The sequence below is a fragment of the Lygodium microphyllum genome, chromosome 19 (genome assembly GCF_053477565.2).
Source record: "Lygodium microphyllum isolate KBCC chromosome 19, Lygodium_microphyllum_v1.1.10, whole genome shotgun sequence".
Classification (NCBI taxonomy): Eukaryota; Viridiplantae; Streptophyta; class Polypodiopsida; order Schizaeales; family Lygodiaceae; genus Lygodium; species Lygodium microphyllum.
Window position 1 is genome coordinate 97683304 of NC_141153.1, and position 7378 is coordinate 97690681.

Consider the following 7378-nt stretch of genomic DNA (forward strand, 5'->3'; position numbering starts at 1 on the left):
CTGTGCTAGCTCTTCGACATGTTGCTTGTGTAGTATGTTTATGTGTTTTTTCGTGTTATTGTTGTGCTTTACAAAGTAATAAGCTAATTCTTAACTTAAAAAATTAGTCAAATATGAAAGACACCACATCTCAAACTTTGACCAATAAACTTTATGGTGTTGGGTTTTATGTTTTGCAAAGTACTCATTATCAACATAATGTCTCAAGTTGTATGATAAGTTTTTGGCTAAATCTGGTTAGCTTCAAAAACTTATGAGTGTTGTTCGTCTAGTTCATACTTTAGAAGATCTATTTCATTTTGATTGGAAATGGTTAAAAATATATTCAATTCAAGAAAATTAATATAATATATTTTAAAAAACCCATGTTCAGTACTTAAGGAGTGACGCCTCTCCTCTTTTGAATGTGAGGAGGTCCTTCTCCTAAGAGAAAATTGTATAACAAATATTGTAGAATAGGGTTCCCTATGAATAATGAAAAAAGATTGAATCGTTGGCCCACTTATTGGTTGAATGACAAGTAGAGAGGGAGAGATGCTAGCAAGAGGAGAAACCTTTTTTTGCTTTTATTGCTGGATTATCATACCCAATAGTGAAAACTCCTCTAGACATGTCATGTGATGGATGTATGTCAAGGAGAGGGACTGGGAGAGAGAAAGAAGAGAGAGAAGACTACAGAGAATAAGAAGAAGAAGAGCAGAAGAGAGAGAAAGACAGTTACAAGGAGAGAGAAAGACTACAAATGGAGAGAGAAAGACTGGAAGAGAGGGAGAGAAGACATGGAAGCTTGGAGAGCAAGGTGAAGGAGAAAGAAGACTTGTATTAATTATCTGATAATGAAAAATTAAGTCTCTCTCACCTTCTATACCAGCCAGTGTAGCTAGTATTTCCCCGTTATTAAGTCTCCCTCTCTTACATTCCATCCCCACCCGAAGGTTTTTGCCCTCAAAAACAATTTGGGAACGTGTGGTAACTGGGAGGGGCCGATCAGAGTACTACTCTGCTGCATTATTACAAGGGTATACTGATGAATGAAGAGGTATTATTGTGTATGATAGGTCGTGGGGTATGTACGATACATGGGCCTTATTGGGGAGTTATAAACATGAGTTTTGACCCAAATATCTGGAGTAAATGTGGGCTGCAGACTGTGGACAGCAAGTTGTTTACTACAGGACCCTACTGTAGTGAATCTGTCATAACTTTCTGTGGGAGGGTCCGAACGGGGTGTGCTACACATCAAAACGAAGCTCTCGAGAGGTACTTTTAGCCCATGTATGGTGTGCATTGTTGTCCATAGTACAAAATAAAATCTGCTTTAAAACATAGTGCTATCTGCAGTCAGTCTGTGAGAAAATAGGGCCATAGTTAGCTAGATCTCAGCCAAAAGAGTCTACCAAAAAGATGGATGCTGGTCTAAATGAGATCCCAAGCAATCCATTAACCTCCTGGATCGAAAGGTATTCCACCATAATGATTGTCCAAGAGAAGAGAATGCCCATCAACCACATACTCTAGTCCCCTCGGATCAAATGGATACAATGAAGTATCCCCATAATCAAGTCCATGATCACATCCATAATCTCCCGGATCATAGGGAAGCACAATGCCATCTTCATATTCATGTATGCCCAAATCATGTATTATATCATCATCGGATATGTGCCAGTCATCATAACCATGATCAAGGTACTCATTATCAAATGCATTCAATGGTTGTTGTAAACCTTGATTAAGTATAAGCTGATGCTCAAGAATATCATCATGAGGTTTCTCCAAGAGTCTAAAACCTTCACAATAACCATCTACATCAGCGAGTGCCTCATGTGATTTCATCAACGAAAATGCCATCAGCTTGTACATCTTGCTCTTCATTGTTCCGTTCTTGTACATCTTCTTGGTCTTCTTGCTCATCTTCTTGTTGATCATGTTGCTCGTTATCCCAGTCTTGTTGTTCAACTTGCCCATTGCTCTCTTCTTCATCATCAACACTTGGAAAAGAACTCATCATTACATTTGGGTAATCATGAGGTATGAGCTGATTGGGATATGGGGTACCATGGTAGTTATGAACTTGCTGTTGATCAAAGCTAGAAGAGTACTGATAAGCATGACCATTATTGTCATGTCCATAAGAACTGGGCTGCTCAATTAAGAAAGGTTCACATGTATAATCATGACTATATTGCTGAAAAAGTGCATGCTCATAAGCATAAGCATGTTGCCCATAATAGCCATTCTGCTGCCAAGGTTCACTGGAATGATACTATGCATTATGACATGGTACATCATGTTTATAAGCATTAACATGCTGTCCATATGTACTTGCATACTACTCATATTCATTTGCATGTTGTTGCTGTTCATATTCGTAAAATGCATGCAGATCATAGTGTGTACCATCAACATATACATGTTGGCCATAAGCATAAGCATTGAGTGCATAATTACCATGATAATTTGCATTAACTGATGGGAAGGTGGTTCTTTCAGCATGTACATATGACTCCTCTTCTTGCTCTTTTCCCTTCATTTGGAATTCCATCCAATTAGTGAACTGGGCAACAAGGGTGTCCATAGCAGTCTTCATTCGACTAATTTCTCTATGCATCTCAGCATGCATTGTCTCATGCGAACTGAGGGTGTTAGTGAGTGCACTGAGGCTATCCATGGTGCACAGATCGGATGATGTATGCTCATGTAGTGAGCGCTGGAAGGTCCCCAAGAACAAAAGAACTCTACTTTTTGCACAAAACTCAAGGTAGAAAGCATGCACGACATGAATAAGAGACCAATTGGGTGCAATCTCCCCCCATGCCTTGTGTGAGCGCTCCACAAAGCATGTATTTTATGTATTAATCATCTTCAAGCTCAAATAATAGCCCAAATTACAAAATAGCACGCTTTTGGCTTTTGAGTTTGCTTTAGCACAAAATAGAAATAAAGCTAATGGGCGGGCGCCCAAAGAGTCAAGCATACCCAATACAATGTAAAAATCGTGCGCCCATGCGCATACAAAATAATAAATAAATATCCAACGCCTTAATAAATAGCCGCAACAAAATATAGGCACCATGCCTAAGGTATGCGCCCATCAAAATATAAGTGATAACTCGAATACACGCTATCCTCCAATGCTTTCCTCCGCCACTGTTGCTATCTCTACACATCAACTGAAGCATTCACAATCGTTAGTAAAATAATACAATTAAACGGACAAAAGTGAATACCTAGCAATCTTCAGCTACATAAATAAATCAAGTGGTTAGAAATCAATCCTAACCTTAATTTATCACGAGTGCGCACTCTAAACTCATAAACGTTTATTAATTTAATATGTATTTTGCGGAATCACCCATGTACACACTAAATTAATGAAACGCCCGAAAAGGATAGGCGTCCCCTTCAACTTCTCGCACAAAGAATCCACTTTGTGTATGAGCCCCGGTCAACAAAGTTTACGGAATCCACCGTAAAACCTCACGGAATCCACCGTGTAATATGCCTCCTGGCATCATACCCCCAGGGTGGGATAGCAATTGTATCTATGATAGCTTCGGGCTCAAGGATTTCAGTCTCTTCATCTAACAAAGGTGGGTTTTCATAAACAGGGTGTACAGGTAATTGGCCTCTAAAGGGTCGTAATAAACTAATGTGAAAGGTGTTGTGAATTTTCCAGTGTGGTGGTAGTTCTAACTTAAATGCATTGTCATTGATTTTATGAATGATCTTAAATGGTCCATAGAATCTAGGTGCTAATTTCACAACTGGGTGTTTATCTACACTTTGTAATCTATGTTTTTCTATTCTTAACCAAACATAGTCATCAACTTTGAAATTCATGGCCTTGTCTTTTCTTATTGGCTTGTTTTGTATATGATTGCTGGGCTTTGGCAATCATATCTTTAACCTCATAAAAAATAGTAGCGTGCATATTAGCAATATCATCAGCACTCTGAATTCTATTTGATAAAGATGCAACAGGTGTAGACAATCTATAACCATAAATCACTTCAAATGGTGCTTTCTTTGTAGCTATGTGTGGTGTATTGTTAGATGCAAACTACAGTAAATGTAAATGTGTGTCCCATGTCTGTGGTTTAGAAATAGTGTAAGCACGTAAAAGATCTAAAATAGTACTGTTAGTGGCTTCTGTTTGTCCATTAGTTTCAGGATGAAATGCAGATGAGAAATCAATCTTTGTTCCTAGGTTAGCAAACAAAATAATCCAAAAGTTATTACAAAATCTAGCATCACAGTCAGAAATAATAACTTTTGGTAATCCATGATTAGTGAAAACAGTTTTCAAAAACAATTGTGCTGCCTGAGATGCTGTTAAAGTTTTCTTGCATGGAATGAAATATGCTTATTTACTAAACATGTCTACAATAGTCCAAATCATATCATGGTTAGCTTTAGTATTAGGTAAACCAGTAATAAAATCCATAGAAATCTGTTCCCATGGTCTTGATGGAATAGATAAAGGCATTAGTAAACCATACTGTTTACCATGATGTCTCTTAACTCTTTGACAAACCAAACATTCAGAAACAAAGTTAGATACATCAGTGTCCATATGTGGCCAATAAAAATCTTCAGTCCAATGTACGCAAAGTAGATATGATACCTCTATGACCTTGATATGGAGGACAATGAATCTCATTCAAAACAAAAGATCTAAATGGAACTGTAACACATAATCTCTTTTCATAAAACATGAATCCATCATTATAAGACAGTGAATCAATAGGAATCCAGTTATTTCCAACTAATTTATTCCAATCAGCATGAAAAGTAATGTCCTGATGATAAGTATCTTTCATAGGAGTTAGAGAATCAAATGATATGACAGAGATATTATGAATAGTCGGTCTTCTACTTAAAGCATCGGCTACTACATTTTCTTTTCCTGGTTGGTATTGAATAAAGGGATGAAAACTCTGAATAAAAGCTGCCCATTTGATATGTCGGTCAGATATTTGGGGTTGACTAAGAATATGTCTAATGCTTTGTTGGTCAGTCTTAATCATAAACTTGAACCCATTAAGTAATGTTTCCATTGTCTTAAAGCTTGTACAACAGCTAACAATTCTTTATCATATGTGGAATATTTAAGTTCGGATGGTTTCGGTTTACAATTAGGATAGGCTATGGGATGATTATCTTGCATAAGTACGGCTCCTATTCCAGATCCACTAGCATCAGTAACTACTAAAAAGAATGGTCTATTAAAATCAGGTAGTTGTAATACAGGAGCATGGGTTAATGCATGTTTCAATAAATCAAAATATTTTTGTTGATGCAAAGCAAGTAATAAAAAATTTCACACAAACTTCCTGTAAAAACTAGCAAGACCTAGAAAAGAACGTAACTCATGCACATTTTTGGGTATAGGCCAGTTCAATATTGCTATCTTCTTAGGGTCAACCTTAATACCTTCTGATGACACAATATGACCTAGATATTCAATTTTCATTTGAAAGAACTCACTCTTTTCCGGATTAGCATACAATTGATTATCTTTCAACAACTTGAAAACCAAAGACAGATGTTCATAATGTTCTTTCTCATTTTTAATGAATACCAAGATATCATCAAAGAATACTATAACACAATGCTGGTAATTCAAAAATATGTGATTCATCATTCTACTAAATGTAGCAGGTGCATTAGTCAATCCAAAAGGCATCACTAGAAATTCATAATGACCAAATTGTGTTCTAAATGCAATCTTAAATATATCAGATTTATCTAATCTCACCTGATGATAACCAGATTTAAGATCTATTTTACTAAATATGGCAGAACCTTGTAGTTTATCCATAAGATCATCTACCCTAGGAATTGAATATCTATTCTTTACAGTAATCTTATTTAGGGCACGATAATCAATGCACATGCGATAAGTATTATTCTTCTTCTTTACCAACAAAACAGGTGCGCCAAATGGAGAACTACTAGGTCTAATTAATCCTCTGTTTACTAATTCCTCAACTTGATTTTGAATTTCTTTCTGTTCAATCTGGTTATGCCTATATGGTGCTTTACAGGGTGGTTGTGTACCAGGAATTAAATCTATTTTGTGGTCTTTAGGACGTGAAGGAGGTAGTCCAAGTGGTAAATCTTCAGCAAAACAATCTTTAAATTGTGCAAGGAATTCTTTATGCCTAGGGTGTGAACCTGGGTGTTGCAAGGGCTCGGCCAAGTTACCCGAGCTCAGATGGAAAAGACACAGGAAACTCGGCTGTTTCTGTCTGGCTCACAACAGAGAAAAACACCTGTGGTGAGCCTGCATTTGCCTTTGTGTGACTAGTGTTCGGAAGTCTTCTCAAAACTCCAATAGGCTATGCTTTTTTTTTCACTTTTCCAGCTGCCTTTTCAAACACAATCTTTGTATTCAGACCCTCTTGCTGGTTTTGAAACAAAGCTGGAAGCCTTTGCCATTTCAATGGATTTCTGCACCTTTGCCCTCCTGTTAAGAAGGCTCTACACACGAGAAGTTCGGAATGTCCCCACTCCTTTGCGGAGGGATCCATAAAAAAATTGGGAAGCCTTCTTCAGTTTATGAGAATTCCAGATATCCATCTTATCCTCCATGCTGGCATCAGGATAACTCTGCCACACTTCTTCCATCTCTAAGCAGTGATTCACCATCCGGTTGTGATATTGTCTCACATGATGATAATGCTCTTTCCTCTGCAGGCATCTTAGGACTTCCTGGTACCTCACAGCTTGGGGATGACAGAGGCCAGCTTTCAAAAGCTCATGCAATTCTGCCAGAGGGCGCCTTCTTTCCTTTATGAAGGTGTGACTGTAAATTTAGAGGAGCACGATGAAGTTCTAGCTGTTTTGGCATATGAGAATCAAAATGCTTGTGCTTTGTGTGGCGAACTCCACACCAATGGTGGACTTGGACTCGAGGCTGAACTCATTGCACGTGAAGCGCGAGAGGAGGTTGGACTTGCCGACACCAGGATCGCCTATCAACACCACTTTGAACAGATGGCCAAGATGGACTACCTGCACCAACTGTGCGCTTGCACTATCCGGATGGGGAGTATTCAGTTGCTCTCGAAGTTGTAGAGGCTTCCCTTTGCAATCATATACAAAATTTGCCCCAACCTCGAGGTGCAGATTTTGCTGGTTTGCTCATGAGAGAGCTAGAGCACTGATAAGAGATCTGTGGCCAGGAAACATCGATTTTCAAAACGCAATACTGCTTTTGGGCTGTAGACAGTAGGCGTAATAAAGCTTTTTGCTATGGTCTTCAAGAAAGCTGCCATCCCCCTGTGGTACTCCATCACTGCCCCTTACAGCTCCTGTCTGTCTTCCAAGAAAGCTGCCATCTCTATAGTACTTCTTGGCTGCTGGGGTTCGT